The sequence below is a fragment of the Camellia sinensis genome, chromosome 9 (assembly GCF_055761805.1).
Source record: "Camellia sinensis isolate YWXY chromosome 9, ASM5576180v1, whole genome shotgun sequence".
Classification (NCBI taxonomy): domain Eukaryota; kingdom Viridiplantae; phylum Streptophyta; class Magnoliopsida; order Ericales; family Theaceae; genus Camellia; species Camellia sinensis.
In genome coordinates this window covers 145,173,665-145,190,113 of record NC_138969.1, presented here as the reverse complement: position 1 = coordinate 145,190,113, position 16,449 = coordinate 145,173,665, and the positions used below count along the sequence as shown (strand labels likewise).

At 40.2% G+C, this 16,449-nt stretch overlaps 1 pseudogene; it reads right to left on the bottom strand.

Moving 5' to 3' along the window:
* Window positions 1-13,359: 13,359 nt before the first annotated feature.
* Window positions 13,360-14,523, bottom strand: LOC114316877 (protein SMAX1-LIKE 4-like; annotated as a pseudogene).
* Between the last annotated feature and the right edge of the window lie 1,926 nt (window positions 14,524-16,449).

Below are 16,449 nucleotides of genomic sequence, written 5' to 3'. Positions count from 1 at the left end.
AGACTGGTCCCTCTGGGTTGATGACATCATTGCAGATGGTGACTTCGAGCAGCGCTTGAGGGATGTTCATCTCTTTAATGCCGTTTTGATTTCGAGGGAGTTGTTAGTGCGCACGGTATAGACAAACACTGATATTGTTGTCTCCTGCTGGAGCCGCGACACTCACAGCTTTGCCTTGGTATGGGGGGAGATAACCCCAACCCTTAAAGATGTTGCCGTCCTTCTGTGCTTGAGTACCCGTGGAGATCACCCCTTCGCTCTAGCGTCCCTAACTTCTGCAGAACAAGTTGCTGTTATTGCTCTCCAAAGTGCCTTTTGATAGGCACAAAAGTATGGCTCCTGGTATGACCTTAAGACTGGGGAGCTACTCTAGGAGAGACCTAAGATGGAAAAGGCCACCTATCTTTCCTAGTTGAAACATTTCTTCAAGGACCTGCAACCAGTTATGGGCGACATCACAGAGGAGAGCCACAACTCCGTAGTTGGGCCGGGCTACCGCAGCGACTTGTACTTATCCACCTTTGTCAGTTATTTCTTCTCTTTTTTTGTTCTCCCTAGAAACCCCGCTGAGAGTATCAATCCTCTGCTGTTTCATTTGGCTGTCAAACTCTGCAGCGGCAGTCAGATCCCTTTGGCCCCCTCTTCTTGGGGAACTTATACTTCCACTTTGACCTCATTCACTCGGACATGGAGAAATCCATGGGCCGCTATGATGTATGGAGCTTTGTACATACTCAGTTCCTGACCACTTTCTTCTACGAGCAATTCCCTGCCACGGGCCCCGTCCCTAAAGAACATGAGCCTTTCTTCACCGATGAAGTCCTTGATGTAGAGGGTCATCTTGTTCTAGATGTAGAGGGCCGACCGGTCACAAGGCAAGTCTGGCAATCTCTCTCTCGTATCTCTTGGTGGTCTGGTCTTGGCACCAACAGACCCTTTGCAGATTATGTCGACTGCATGGAGGAGTATGTGTTCCGCCCTTTTACTCTGTTTCTTCCAGGCATTTCTGTTGTCCCATTTTATTTCTCAAAGGCTCATCAAGTTGATTTTTCCCTTGACAGTGTCCAGGCCAACTCTTTTCTTATTGTTGTTATGATACACCCCGGATTTCTACTCGTGTGGAATGAGGAGGGTATGTCCAACGTAATCTATCGATTGGACATGGTCCTTAGGCATTTCGGCATGGATCAGGGCATTCCACATGCCCCTCCGCTTTAGACTGATTTCCACCAGAGCTTTCAACGGTTTTCCTGTGATTATACCGCTCTACTTGTGGAGGGCTTAGGCTTCATAGAGCTTCCCTCACTTGGGAGAGAGGGCGCCTTCAATTCCAATAACAGGCTGTTCTGGCACCACAACCTCAATTTTTTCTTCAACTTTTGCAATAGTGCTCCCATTGTCCTTGCGATGGAACCCATTTCGCAGCCTGACTTATCCTTTCGTCTCCCATTTGGTCGAGGGAAACAGACCAGTATATTCTGTTGTTTCAAGCTTCTATCCTTTCCTGTCGTGGATGAGCCTCACCTGTTTAGGCAATTTCTGTTCAACCTTTGCAGATTGCTCCCTCTCAAGTCAGCACAATAGTACGCATAACCTGCTCCAGATTGAGGACAGCCCAAGAGGCAGCAACATTAGTTGCTGAGGCATGTGCTTCACCAAGTAGGAAAAAACTCCGAAAGGTACCCATACTTAGAAATTATTTTGCATTACTTCCTTCGGCTTTTTACCTTTACTTTAGTAATCACATAATCTTTTTTCCTTTTCAGGGCCCACCGGCCATACCACTTTTGGGCCCCGGAGGTTCTTCTACTGCCATCAAAATTTCCTCAGATTCAGACGACGATGACGACCTTCTCATTACTACAAGGGTCACAAGATTCAGGACCCATAGGATGGTACTTCCAAATGTTGAAGAAAAACTAGGTGTTGGGGCCACACCAACTACTGAGGCTGAGCCAGTTGTGGAGGATGCAGAAAATGAACAAGTCCCCCTACTGTGGAAGTTGCAGTGGGTGGTATAGTTGCTAAGGGTGCAAAGCCTCCAAACCCTGTTGATTTTGTTCACTTTGACCGTTCCTCTTTCGGCAAAGATGATTTTGTCTCTGAGACCCCAAGGGAAGATCGCGGCGTAAGAGAGCCGTTAGAAGTTGCACCACCTCCCTTTGGAGTTGTATCTGGTGGTTTTTCCAAGTCCACTGAGTCTCTATTGGTTCAATAGATCCCACTTCCAAACGTCCAAGTGGCTGGGGGGAGTGCAAGTGTAGCGGCTGCTTCCACCGTTCCTGTTGCGGTCCCCTTAAATTTGGATCGACTTGCAGAGGTAGCTGCCACCTTAGCCACTCATGTTGTTACTACTGTCGCTGGGACCTCTGACCCAATTGCTTCACCAACTTCTGAGTAGCTTGCGGAATTATACCCCACTCACTTTCCTAAGGTGCCAGTTGACCTTGGGGTGTCCCAAGATTTTTATACTGGGATGGATACTACTGTTGTACCAGATTTGAATGTTGGAGACTACCAAATGGATAACCTCTTTTTGGAGCGACATGATAGTGCAGACAACTTTGGTCTTTCTCGCGAGGCTAGTTCACCTGGTCGCCACCCAGTATCTACCCACTCCAATGCTGTTGGGCAATCATCTTTAGGGGAAGTGCATCGCCCTCAGACCTTTGGTCGCTTTACCAGTCTCGCTCCAGTGATTGAAGTTGGCGACGGTGTGAGAGTCCCCTCAGTCCTCACAGAAAGTTTATTTTCTAAGTTATTGGGTCTCCTCCGAAGCTGCTCCTACTTTTGCCCGCATCCAGGCACCGCACCCCGGTACCTTTACTATTTTTAATGTTCTTGGATCTACAGTGCAGACAATGCTGCTAGAGTCACTTGCCAGCTTCATTCATGACCTTGCTACGAAGAAGATTCTGACAACCCCCAACAAGTTCATTGAAAGTGTTGAGGCTAACCTGAGTGGTTTTGAGAGGAACGGTTTGGACCTGTCGTGGATAAGGAATAGACTTCAAGCAATCGATGGTTTCCTTGAGCATACAGACAACATGGTGATGATTGCGTCCTTGGAGGAGATTATCAAGGAGTGTGAGGGTGCCTTGGAGCAGCATCGGCAAAACCTGGCTCGGTTCAAAAAGAAAGACTCTACGTTTGTTGCCCAACTGCCTAGGGATATGACCTTGGTGGACTCCCTCATGAAGGGTTTGATTTGATTTAGCATGACTCTGTTATGGCTCCTTTTCTTTGTACTTTTGTTATCTTCTTTCTTTTTTTTTTTTACCTTTTGGACATTGTAATCATACTATGGAAAACTTTGATGTTTATGAGAAGCAAATATATCGAGTCTTACTTCATTGCATTCTTTTCATTACCTTTACATATTTTCTAAGGTTGAACAAAACTCTTGCTATGAACGGAACTCTGCCATGACTAAGTTTTTACAAGGCTAAAAATTTCACTAAGTATGGAAGACTTTCCGCGCATTAAGTGTTTACAAAGGTAACAGATTTACTATGTTTATAACACTTTCTTTACACTTTGCTTTGGAAGTATTGACAAAGAAACTTACAACTCCTTGTTTATTTATTTTTTTGGGACAAAAGAAATTAAGGAAAATACTCTTTGACATACTTGGCGTTGATAGGGCCAGTTCTGAACCCATCATCTAGTCTTATCAACTTGAAGTACCCGCTACAGCTTGCTTCAGTAACTTTGTAGGGGCCTTCCCATCTGGGTGAGAACTTGGCGATTGGTTTACCCCACATGATTGTGTCCACTGTCTTCCATACCAAGTTCCCCTCCTTGAACTCCCTATGTTGAACAGACTGATTGTAGGCACGAGCTATGGATTGATGATACTTTTCCATTGCCCGCGAGGCCCAGTCCCTTCTTTCTTCGGCTGCCTCTATGTTGTTCTTTCCGTTGTTTGGAACTAAGTGTATTGACATAGCCATTCTTGGTGAGGGTAATGCCGACTCAACTAGTAACACAACTTTGGATCCATGTACTAAGGAAAATGGGGTTGCCTAAGTTGGCTTCCTTTTTGATGTTCTATACGCCTAGAGTGCTATGGGGAGTTGCTCAGACCATGTGCCCCCTGCTTCATCCATCATTTTACTCAATATTTGGATGAGAGTTTTGTTGGTCGTCTCAGCTTGTCTGTTCCCTTGGGGGTAGTATGAACTAGACTTGTGGTGCTTGATCTGGTAGGCGTCTAATAGTCTTCTCACATGGCGATTTACAAAGGAAGTTCCACTGTCAGACAACATTACTTTTGGGTATGCCAAACCTACAGATTATGCTTTCTTTGATGAAGTTAGCTACTCCTGCCCCATTTGCCTTCCTCATCGGTATAGTCTCTACCCACTTGGTACTAACTTCAGTTGCTGTAAGTATCACTACAACAAAAAAGGCTTTTGGTGATAGACTGATTGTCTCCAAACATTAAATTTTCTTCATTAAAGTGATCTGCGACGAAAAAAATTTGTCACCACGTTCGTGGCCTATACATCGTCGGTGAAAGTACCTGGTGACGAAAAACAGTTTCGTCGCCTATTTTTGATTTTTGGCGACGAAATGTTTCATCGCCGAATGTTGAATTTTTCGTCCTCTATAACATCAATTTCGTAGCCAAAACTAAATAATATTTTATTTTAATTGTTTTTCATGATGAAATATTTCGTCACCAAATAGATTTTAGTGACGAAAGTTTTCCTCACCAATGATATGGATTAAGGTGACAAAAACATTAATCACTAAAATGAGCAGAAAATAAAATTCTTCAATGACAAAAAATATTTTGTCACCAAATATTTCAATTTAGCGACGAAATATTTAGCAAATATGGCGAAATTATTTTTTTGGCATTATATCATTAGTGACAAAATTATTCGTCATGTTTTTTAAAAACTAATAGCGACATTTTTTATTTCGTCACTTATAAAAATTAAAAAATTTGAAAATGGGGTTACTATTTTCTTCCAGAATTTTTTCTTTTTAGTAACAATTCCCTATGCATTTCAATAAACTGTTCAAGAAAATATCTATTACAAATCAATACAAAAATCTGTTCATTTTCATAAACATCACAATCGAATTTTAGCACTATCCACAAAAATACAATATGAACTACATGCGGATTATAAACATGTCTCCTAACATCTACAAACAACGTCTACTAATATCCACAAAAGTATCATATCAACCGCATGCGGATTACCAAACACATCTCCTAATATCCAACAACAAAACATGTCTACTAATATCAACAAAAATAAAATATCAAGGGCGGATTACCCAACATGCCCTGTAATACCAACAAAAATATAAAATTTATAACAAAACCAAAATACATGTAAGGTAATATGAACAAAAACACAAAATGAGTTACCATCTTCCCTCCAAATTACCAAACATGTCCATATCAAATCTCGTATCTGGAAAAAAATGAAACACAAAAAAGAAAAAGGAAAAAAAAATGCAAGTTTGACAATTATTATCTTATCCATAAAATATACAATTTAATATGCATTTTTCGAATTAGTTTTCAAATTGGAAGTCCGGTGCAAGTTCCGTAAGTTTCCACAACTTTCATTGGTTCCTCCCTACGTGTTTGAGGTGTTGCTCGGGCCGTCCTGTGGCTGTTGCACGATTTTGACCCCCGAAGGTCTATTTTCAAGATTAAGTGTGAAAAAGTGCAATTTTGAACTTAGCATTCAAACCAGGAGTCCCGTGCTAGTTCTGTAAGTTTCCATAACTCACATTGGTCCCTCCCAAGGTGTTCGAGGTGTTTCCCGGGCCGTCTCGTGGCTGTTGTACGATTTGGCCTCCGATGGCCTATTTTCAAGCTTTAGTGTGAAAAAGTGCATTTTTGGACTTAGCTTTCAAACCGGGAGTCCCGTGCTGGTTCTGTAAGTTTTCACAATTCACATTGGTCCCTCCCGAGGTGTTTGAGGTGTTCCTCGGGCCGTATCGTGGCTGTTGCACGATTTTGACCTTCGATGGCCTATTTTCAAGCTTAAGTGTGAAAAAGTGCAATTTTCGACTTAGTTTTCAAACCGGGAGTCCCATGCTAGTTGCGTAAGTTTCCACAAATCACATTGGTCCCTCCCGAGGTGTTTGACGTATTCCCCGGGCCGTCTCGTGGCTGTTGCACGATTTTGACCCCCGATGGCCTAGTTTGAAGCTTAAGTGTGAAAAAGTGCAATTTTTGACTTAGTTTTCAAACCGGGAGTCCCGTGCTAGTTCCGTAAGTTTTCACAACTCACATTGGTCCCTCCCAAGGTGTTTGAGGTGTTCCCTGGGCCGTCCCATGCCTGATGCATGATTTTGGCCCCCAAAGGTCTATTTTCAAGCTTAAGTGTGAAAAAGTGCATTTTTTGACTTAGTTTTCAAACCGGGAGTCCCGTGCTAGTTCTGTCAGTTTTCACAACTCACATTGGTCCCTCCCGAGGTGTTTAAGGTGTTCCCCAGGCCATCACGTGGCTGTTGCACAATTTTGGCCTATGGTGGCCTAGTTTGAAGCTTAAGTGTGAAAAAGTGTAATTTTCGACTTAGTTTTCAAACCGGGAGTCCGGTGCTAGTTTTGTAAATTTTCAGAACTCACATTGCTCCCTCCTAAGGTGTTTGACGTGTTCCCCGGGCCGTCTCGTGGCTGTTGCACGATTTTGGCCCCCAACGGCCTAGTTTCAAGCTTAAGCATTACAAAAGTTCATTTTTTTGACTTAGTTTTCAAACCGGGAGTCCCGTGCTAGTTCCGTAAGTTTCCACAACTCACATTGGTACCTCCCGAGGTGTTTGTGTTGTTCCCTAGGCCGTCTCCTTGCTGTTGCACGATTTTGGCGTCCAGTGGCCTATTTTCAAGCTTAAGTCTGAAAAAGTTCATTTTTTGACAGTTTTTAAACCAGGAGTCCCGTGCTAGTTCCGTAAGTTTCCACAACTTAAATTGGTTCCTCCCAAGGTGTTTGAGGTACTTCCTAGGCCGTCCTGTGTCTCATGCACGATTTTGGCCCCCGAAGCAATATTTTCAAGCTTAAGTGTAAAAAAGTGCATTTCTGGACTTAGTTTTCAAACTGGGAGTCCCGTGCAAATTCTGTAAGTTTCCACAACTCAAATTGGTCCCTCCCGAGGTGTTTGAGGTGTTGCCCAGGCCGTCTCGTGGAATTTGCATGATTTTGGACTCCGATGGCCTATTTTCAAGCTTAAGTGTGAAAAAGTACATTTTTTGACTTAGTTTTCAAACCGGGAGTCCCGTGCTAGTTCCGTAAGTTTCCACAACTCACATTGGTCCCTCCTGAGGTGTTTGAGGTGTTCCCAGGCCGTCCCATGCTTGTTGCACGATTTTGACCTCCGAAGGTCTATTTTCAAGCTTAAGTGTGAAAAAGTGCATTTTTGGACTTAATTTTCAAACCGGGAGTCCCGTACTAGTTCCGTAAGTTTTCACAAATCACATTGGTCCCTCCCGAGGTGTTCGAGGTGTTCCCCAGCCCGTCTCGTGACATTTGCCCGATTTTGGCCTCCGATGGCCTATTTTCAAGGTTAAGTGTGAAAAAGTTCATTTTTCGACTTAGTTTTCAAACCGGGAGTCCTGTGCTTGTTTCGTAAGTTTTCTCAACTCACATTGGTCCCTCCCGAGGTGTTTGAGGTGTTCCCCGGGCCGTCCCGTGCCTGTTGCACGATTTTGGCCCCCGAAGGTCTATTTTCATGCTTAAGTGTGAAAAAGTGCATTTCTGGACTTAGTTTTCAAACTGGGAGTCTTGTGCTAGTTCGGTAAGTTTCCACAACTCACATTGGTCCCTCCCGAGGTGTTTGAGGTGTTTCTCGGGCCGTCTCATGGCTGTTGCACGATTTTGGCCTCCGATGGCTTATTTTCAAGCTTAAGTGTGAAAAAGTGCATTTTTGGACTTAGTTTTCAAACCGGGAGTCCCGTGCTAGTTCCGTAAGTTTTCACAACTCACATTGGTCCCTGCCGAGGTGTTTGAGGTGTTCCCTGGGATGTCCCATGCCTGTTGCACGATTTTGGCCCCCGAAGGTCTATTTTGAAGCTTAAGTGTGAAAAAGTGCATTTTTGGACTTAGTTTTCAAACCCGGAGTCCCGTGCTAGTTCCGTAAGTTTTCACAACTCACATTGGTCCCTCCCAAGGTGTTTGAGGTGTTCCCCGGGCCATTTCGTGGCTGTTGCATGATTTTGGCATCTGATGGCCTATTTTCAAGCTTAAGTGTGAAAAAGTGCATTTTTCGACTTAGTTTTCAAACCGGGAGTGCCGTGCTAGTTCTGTAAGTTTTCACAACTTACATTGGTCCCTTCCGAGGTGTTTGACATGTTTTTTGGGCCGTCTCGTGGCTGTTGCATGATTTTGACCCCCGATGGCCTAGTTTGAAGCTTAAGTGTGAAAAAGTGCAATTTTCGACTTAGTTTTCAAACTGAGAGTCCCATGCTAGTTTCGTAAGTTTCCACAACTCACATTGATCCCTCCTGAGGTGTTTGATTTTCAAATTTCATGTTTGGTTTTATTTTCAAATTATACTGAAACATGAAAACACAACATAAAAGTAGAGGAAGGTAAATTAAAAATATATACCTTATATACGAACTTTAAAATTTCATGTTTGGTTTGATTTTCATATTGATTTGATCTTAAAAATGCCTTGGCATGTGATTGTAGCCAGTAAGGCAGTTGGGTTGAAGAAGCTTTGTCCATGCCTTTGGTGTCACCATAATTAGATGTGCTTAAATAAAGTTAACTTTTGTGATGAGCAGACTTGATCAACCCATGAGCTTGAGCTTCCTTTTCATATTTGGAGGTGCACTCTACACTAATTATCTTATTCTTCCTCCTTCCCAGAAAAGGCCTTTGTTTCCAGCACTACTTTTGATGGGTTTTGTGAGAAGCTACTTATCCTTGACTCGTGGACCACACTGGAAAACAACCAGTTAATGGGTTCACCAAATTAATTTCATTTTAATAAATTTAGAAATATAAAAGTGTTCAAAAATGTAAATTCACAAATGTATGATAAAATCAAAAAGGAAGGAGTAAATAAATATTGGGCATATTCAACTCAATTTGTGATTTTCTATTTACTGATATGATATTATGTAAAATAGTATCACCATTACATTCAATATTTGTTTATGTGAAAGAGTCATGTGTTTCATTAAGTCATTAAAAATATTTATGATCAGAATTAAACATTCAAGTAATTTTAGTTTACTGATGGAAAAAGTAAATGAATCCAAAAAAAAAAAAAAAAATATTTGTTGTGGAAAACTAAATAAAGGTACTATATATATCAACAATGATTTCCCAAATATGAACTTTCATTACATGTCTTTCATTGGACTTTTATTTTTTCTTAGGAATAAAAATAAACAACTAATTAGCCTCACTCTCTAAAATTTTAAATTTTCTTTCCTGTTTTAATTTTATTTTTACTTAGAGGAACAAGATTTGTCTACCAGCAGCAGCATTTCTAGACCAAGAAAGAAACAAAACAACAGTGATTCATATTTGTCTCAACAACCAACATACTTTTTCAGTGGCATGGTCCTGGTCTCTTGCTGACTACAAAATGCATTGTAACAAAAAAAAAACACAAAAATAAAATAAAACACAAAACAAAGCCGCAATTACTAACCTAAAATAGTAATTGTAGGTACGAAGAAATAGTATCAGAATTTTTCTTAGAAAAATAAAGTGTAGTCTGAATTTAACTTTTATATGGTAAGACTCAACTCCGCCGGGGTTGTTAACAACTCCGCCGGTCCCAAGCCCGGGCTAAGAAGAAGGGTTGTGTGTTAGGTAGCCGACAACCAACACGTAAAAAAGCCGCTCGGATCCCTTATGAAAATGAATCCTACTTTGAATCGTTTAAATGCTAGGTCGTTCCCCTCAAGTGACGCGTTGTGCCTGCCTCCGGGTGTTTCGAAAAGTGAGCAAAGGGCGCCGCATCGACGCCTGGGTGCGGTGAAAAATGGGCAAAGGTTTCCGCGTTTTTATGGACGAGCGTGGGTAAAGAAGCTAGTCCAAGACTATAGGTTTAGGATAGCCACTTGGAACATAGGAACCTTAACTGGTAGGACGATGGAATTGGTAGATGTTATGATTACGAGGAGAGTTAGTATAGCTTGCATACAAGAAACTAAGTGAACGGAAGAGAAAGCTAGGGAAATTGAGGATACTGATTTTAAACTTTATTATAGTGGTAAAGATAGACGCAGGAATGGGGTAGGAATCATAATTGCCAAAGGTCTTGTGGAAAGCGTGGTGGTGCTCACTAGGAAAGGAGATAGGATTATGCTAGTTAAACTAGTTATTGGAGGGAATATAGTGAATATTATTAGCGCTTACGCCCCTCAAGTAGGGTTAGATGATCAGACTAAGAGGGATTTTTGGGAGCAAATGGATGAGATCTTACAAGAGATACCCGTAGGAGAGAACCTGGTTATAGGTGGAGATTTTAATGGCCATGTGGGCATAGATAAAGTAGGTTATGAAAAGGTGCATGGTAGGTACGGTTTTGGTGACAGAAATGAGACTGGAGAGAGAATCTTAGATTTTGCGTTGGCTTCTGACCTGATGGTGGCCAATACTATGTATAAGAAGAGGGAGGAGCATTCGATAACCTTTAAGAGTGGATTAGTTAAGAGCCAAATAGATTATTTCTTAGTGAGAAAAGTGGACTGCCTAAAATGCAATGATTGTAAGGTGATTCCTGGTGAGAGTCTGGTCTCTCAACATAGGATTTTGGTACTAGATTTATGTTTTAGAGGGCAATACCAAGTTAGGAAGGATGGTGGGCGTCGTAGGACAAGATGGTGGGACTTAAAAGGGGATAAACTATAAATATTTAAGAATCGAATGGATAAGGAAGGTGCTTGGGACTTAGATGGTGATGCTAACACTATGTGGAATTCGATGGCCAATTGTATGAGGAGAATCTCAAGGGAAGTGCTTGGAGAGTCGAAAGGAACGGGACCCAGCTCTAGGGAAACTTGGTGGTGGAGGAAAGAGGTCCAAACGGTAGTTAAGGCAAAAAAAGAGTACTTTAAAAAGTGGCAGAAGGATAGAATTGAGGAAAACCTTAAGAGCTATAGATTGGCTAATAAGGAGGTCAAGAAAGTAGTGAGAGAGACTAAGTTGAAAGTTTATGATGATCTATACACTAGACTAGATAGTAAGGAGGGAGAAAATAGGGTATACAAACTTGCTAAGATACGTGAGAGGAAATCAAGAGATTTTAATCAAGTAAAGTGCATCAAGAGTGAGGATTCTAAGGTATTGGTGAAGGATGATGAGATTAAGGAAAGATGAAAGAATTATTTTGAGAAACTGTTAAATGAGGAACATGGAAGTACGACAATAGGGGAAGAAATAATCAGTAATACGACAAACCAAGACTATAGGTTCTATTGCAGGATTAGGAACTTTGAAGTGGAGATTGCATTTCAGAAGATGAAATCAAATAAGGCTTTAGGACCGGATGATATCCCTATTGAAGCTTGGAAGTGTTTGGGTAAAAAGGGAGTTGCTTGGTTGACTAAGTTGTTTAGCAAAATTTTGTTGACTAGGAACATGCCAGATGAGTGGAGGAAGAGTATTTTAGTGCCAATCTATAAGAATAAAGGTGATGTCCAGAATTATAACAACTATAGAGGAATTACGCTAATGTGTCATATAATGAAAGTGTGGGAGAGGGTGATGGAACGCCGATTGCGAGACATAACAGAGGTGTCAGAGAATCAATTTGGGTTTATGCCTGGTAGGTCAACAATGGAAGCGATCTATCTTTTGAGGAGAGTAATAGAAAAATATAAAGAAAAGAAAAGAGATATTCATATGGTGTTTATCGACCTTGAGAAAGCATATGACAGAGTGCCTCGAGATATAATATGGTGGGCGTTAGAGAAGAAAGGGGTGACAAAAGGCTACATTGACGTGATTAGGGACATGTATGAAGGGGTGGTGACCACTATTAGATCGCCAGCTGGTGAAACAAATGAATTTTCTATCACTGTAGGATTACATCAAGGATCTACCTTAAGTCCTTATCTTTTTGCTTTAGTTATGGACGAGTTGACGATAAATATTCAGGATGACGTGCCATGGTGTATGCTTTTTGCAGACGATATTGTGTTAGTGGATGAGACTAGAGAAGGAGTTCACACAAAGTTAGAGATTTGGAGAAAAGCTCTTGAATCTAAAGGATTTCGGATAAGCAGAACTAAGACAGAGTACATAGAGTGTAAATTTAGTAACAGTAACAATGAAAGCAGAGGAGAAGTGAAGATTGAGAACCAAGAACTGCCTAAGAGTGAACATTTTCGTTATTTAGGGTCGATTATCACAATAGCGGGAGAGATTGATGCAGATGTGGCCCATAGGATTAAGGCGGGATGGTGTAAGTGGAGAAGTGCGTCTGGGGTATTGTACGATAAACGAATACCCACTAGACTAAAAGGTAAGTTTTATAGAATGACTATTAGACCAGCTATGTTGTATGGGACGGAGTGTTGGGCCACCAAGAAACAACATGTAGATAAGATGAGTGTGGCTGAGATGAGGATGCTAAGGTGGATGTGTGGTAAGACTAGACAGGATAGGATTAAGAATGAGTGTATTCGGGAATGGGTAGGAGTAGCACCGATAGAAGATAAGTTGAGAGAGAATCGTTTGAGATGGTTTGGTCATATTCAACGGAGACCAACAGAGGTAGTAGTGAAGAAATGCGATACTGTAACGGTAGATGGAAGTGTTAGGGGATGGGGTAGGCCTAGATTAACGTTGACTAGAGTTATAAATAGAGATATGAATCTACTTAATTTGACTAATGAAATGGCCTTTGATAGGGCCACGTGGAGAAGAAGGATTCATGTAGCCGATCCCATTTGATGGGACTTAAGGCTTGGTTTGGTTTGGTATATGGTAAGACTCATACACTCTACACTTAGAATAAATCTATACTATAATTTTTTTCCAAACAAAATCCTAAATACCTAAAATTACTGAATATTTACCAACACAATATACATGACTACAGCAAATTGATATTCAATAAGAGAACAACTTCTCTGTAGTTTGAGTTTGGGCTGGAGAGAACATCATGATGAGCTCCTAATATGCGCCATATTGGCATTTTTTTTTTCTATAAATTAATGATTCATATTTTTTCTATTCATTAACTCATTAAATATTGAGTGAGATTTTTTATTTGGCTCTATTAGTAGGTTTATGAATAGGTGGATAAAATCTAAATCATTAAGTTAGAAAAAATACTAATGTGACGTGATGATGCATATTCAGAGACGTAGAGAGAAACCAGACTCTTCAAATAAATAAATAAATATGGGTAAACAAAGACTCACCTAGTAGTAGTAGCATGGCCATGGAGACTCAAACCAGGTCCACCAGATGGAACAGAAACAGCTTGGAGTCACCATTGGATCTCAAGAGAAGGTTGCTTCATCTGACACCTCACATAGGTTTGAAAATTTGCAGTAGCCATTAACCAAACCTTTGTGCTTGAATTGTTGTAATTAGAAACCAACCTTCCTATCTCTGCAACTAGATGATCAACTGGATTATAAACATAATTATAATCATCACTAGCTACTACTACTGTTCTTGTTGAGTCTTCAACTGTCCATTTCAAGTCTCCTATATAGATAATCACACCCCATTTTCCTGATGCAATTAGAGAATCAACCTTGCTTTTCAGGTCTGATAGGTTCATCTCCACCTCTTCTCTCTTCATGAACCTCAAAGGTACTGATGAGAACTGAAATTTTATAAAATGGGTTGATTTCAATTCGTCATAAGGTACATCTCCTTTCTCTATCCTACCCATTACTTCTCCAACAAGCCCTTCAGTGATGGACACAGAGTCACCAACTATCACAGTGTTCCTTCTTTTCTTCCTCAACAAGACCTCAAAAACCACCTTGAGATAGTACTGTAACACCACAACCAGAGATAGTACTGTAACACTGAAACACAGAATAAGCTGAGGAAGAAGAGTCTTCTAGGTTGTTCTTCACAACTGTGCTAGAGAACCCAGCTTCTCTCATAACCCTACTAACACTAGGGTCATCTAAGATGGGCAAAATAAGCTACTCAAGATTTACCTTGATAGCCAAAAGAGCTGTTGTTGTTGTTCTATGCAGCCTCTTCTCTGGTGAGCTTGAGCTCTTTTGAGAGCTGAAATGAGAGCATTTGAGAGAGAAGGTTGGGTTTGAAGGAGAGGACCAGGTGTTGTTCGAAGCCTATTTAGAGCCACATTGAAGCAAAGCTCAAGAGCTCTACAATACTATAGAGGATGTGAATTGCTGTTAGTTTGGGGTTGAGATTTGAGACAAGCTCTCTTTAGGAGAGTTGGTCTAGGACTTGGGGTGAGCAAAATGGAAGCCACATGGAGATGAGTGACCTGAGCATGGCCTCTCCCCCTGGCTAAGCCCAGAGAGTGCTTCATGACTAAAGCAGCCTCTGATGTGAGGGTCTGCTGTATTGTACAAGCTCCTGTTTACATCAATTGGCTAAAACCCACCCCCCACACCCCTTCTCTTCTTAGAAGAGAACACTAGTGCTCTTAGAGAACTAAAAATCTCTTTCTTTCTCTTGTTCACATCACTTGGTTTGATTTTCAAATTTCATGTGTGGTTTGATTTTCATATGGCATGGTTCATTTGTAGAGGTATTGTGGTTGTCTATTCCTGTTATTCTAAACTTTGTTTGCACATTTTGTCAAACACATGGTGAGCAATAGGGTGAAGAACAATGATTGATGAGTAGAGACTAAAAACCCACAATATAAAATATATCTCTGAACTCCTTGGCCAAAATCAACAAAATAGATGAATTGTTTGATAAATAAAAGAGTCAAAAGCATTAGAATAACAGAGTATCCATATCTATACTCGTTTAAAATGATTTTTCTTTTTGAAGTTATGGTGAAGTCAAACAAACAAGATGCTAACAATTCAAATTCAAGATTAATTTTTTTTGATTATAAACACACACATATATATATATATATATTGAAAGTTGACACCAACAAAACACACACACACACACACACACACACATATATATATATATATATTCTTGACGTGCATAATTGTAAAAAAAGCATTTGAAAGTCACACTCATCTTTGTCATAACAAATACACCACATACACATGTTACATAACGTTGGAGTAACCACCCAACATTGTAGGGCCCACTTGAAATTCTTATACAAAATAGAAAAAAGAAAATAAACAGGACATATCTGCATGTATGGAAATGAAGGATTGCGATTCACCTTAAATGGCAAAAGAAAGAATGAAAGTAGTACAGACATCAACTCCAATCTGAAATCTAAACAATGATAAAAATGTCAAGATAAAAAAGCTGGTAAGCCTAACTTTAATGTGTATCACGAAAATCATATAAACTAATTTCATAAGCAAAAGCACTAAATTAACACAGAAGGCACATACATAAACAATAACAACAACAAGACAAGACCAAAAAAAAAAAAAAAGAACAATAATTAAATCTGTTAGTTGCTTCATATACATCGCATAACCAAATGATTACAATTGGGGTTTTCCCTTTATCAAAGTCAAATTTAAAAATTAAACTATTATTATAGTTTATGTAATAATTAAGGGAAAAAAGAAAAAAAAAAACACCAACAAAAACAACACAACAAAGCTCCCAGTTTTAATTTTTAATTTTAGATACTGTTCGTACAGTCGGCTCATTTTATTTTAATCTTATCTTTCATTCATTTCTCCAATCACTTTCCTTTTCCCTCCACAAATCACTCTCCAAATCCAAGATTCAATCACAAACTAAAAAAAAAAAACCCAATTTTAATTTTTCTAATTATTCCACTGCCTTAAATTTCTGAAACTCCTAAACTTTTGCATAAACATACATATCTAAAGAAAAAAAAATCATAATTTTGAGTGGGGTTATGCAGCTCCACCAATGATTACTCACATATACAGAAATATATGCACACATATTCCCCACCATACATACATACATACATACATACATATATATATATATATATATATATATCAGGTTACTCATACATAAATACCTACCTTTTTGTTCTATAGGATTGAACCAAACAATCAAAATACACCGAAAGAAATTCAAATATCCTATCTTCTAAAGAGAGATTGATCTGATTTAGGGAAGAAAAAAAAAAGAAAACGAAGAAATTGAGAAATTAAGGGGTGAAGAAGAAGATTGAATTGCCTTAAACATATCGATGGAGAGATCCGAGAGATTTTGGTTGGATTGGAAAGAGAGAGTTATGGTGATGGGTCAGCCGAAGCTGGTGGGGGTGGGGGAGGAAAGGCCAGAGGATGCCAGTGGTGCCGCGTCAGTGAAGCAAAACGAACGGAGAAGAGGGCTTCTGGTGGTGTGATTCCAACGGAGAAAGGGGGCTTTCGGT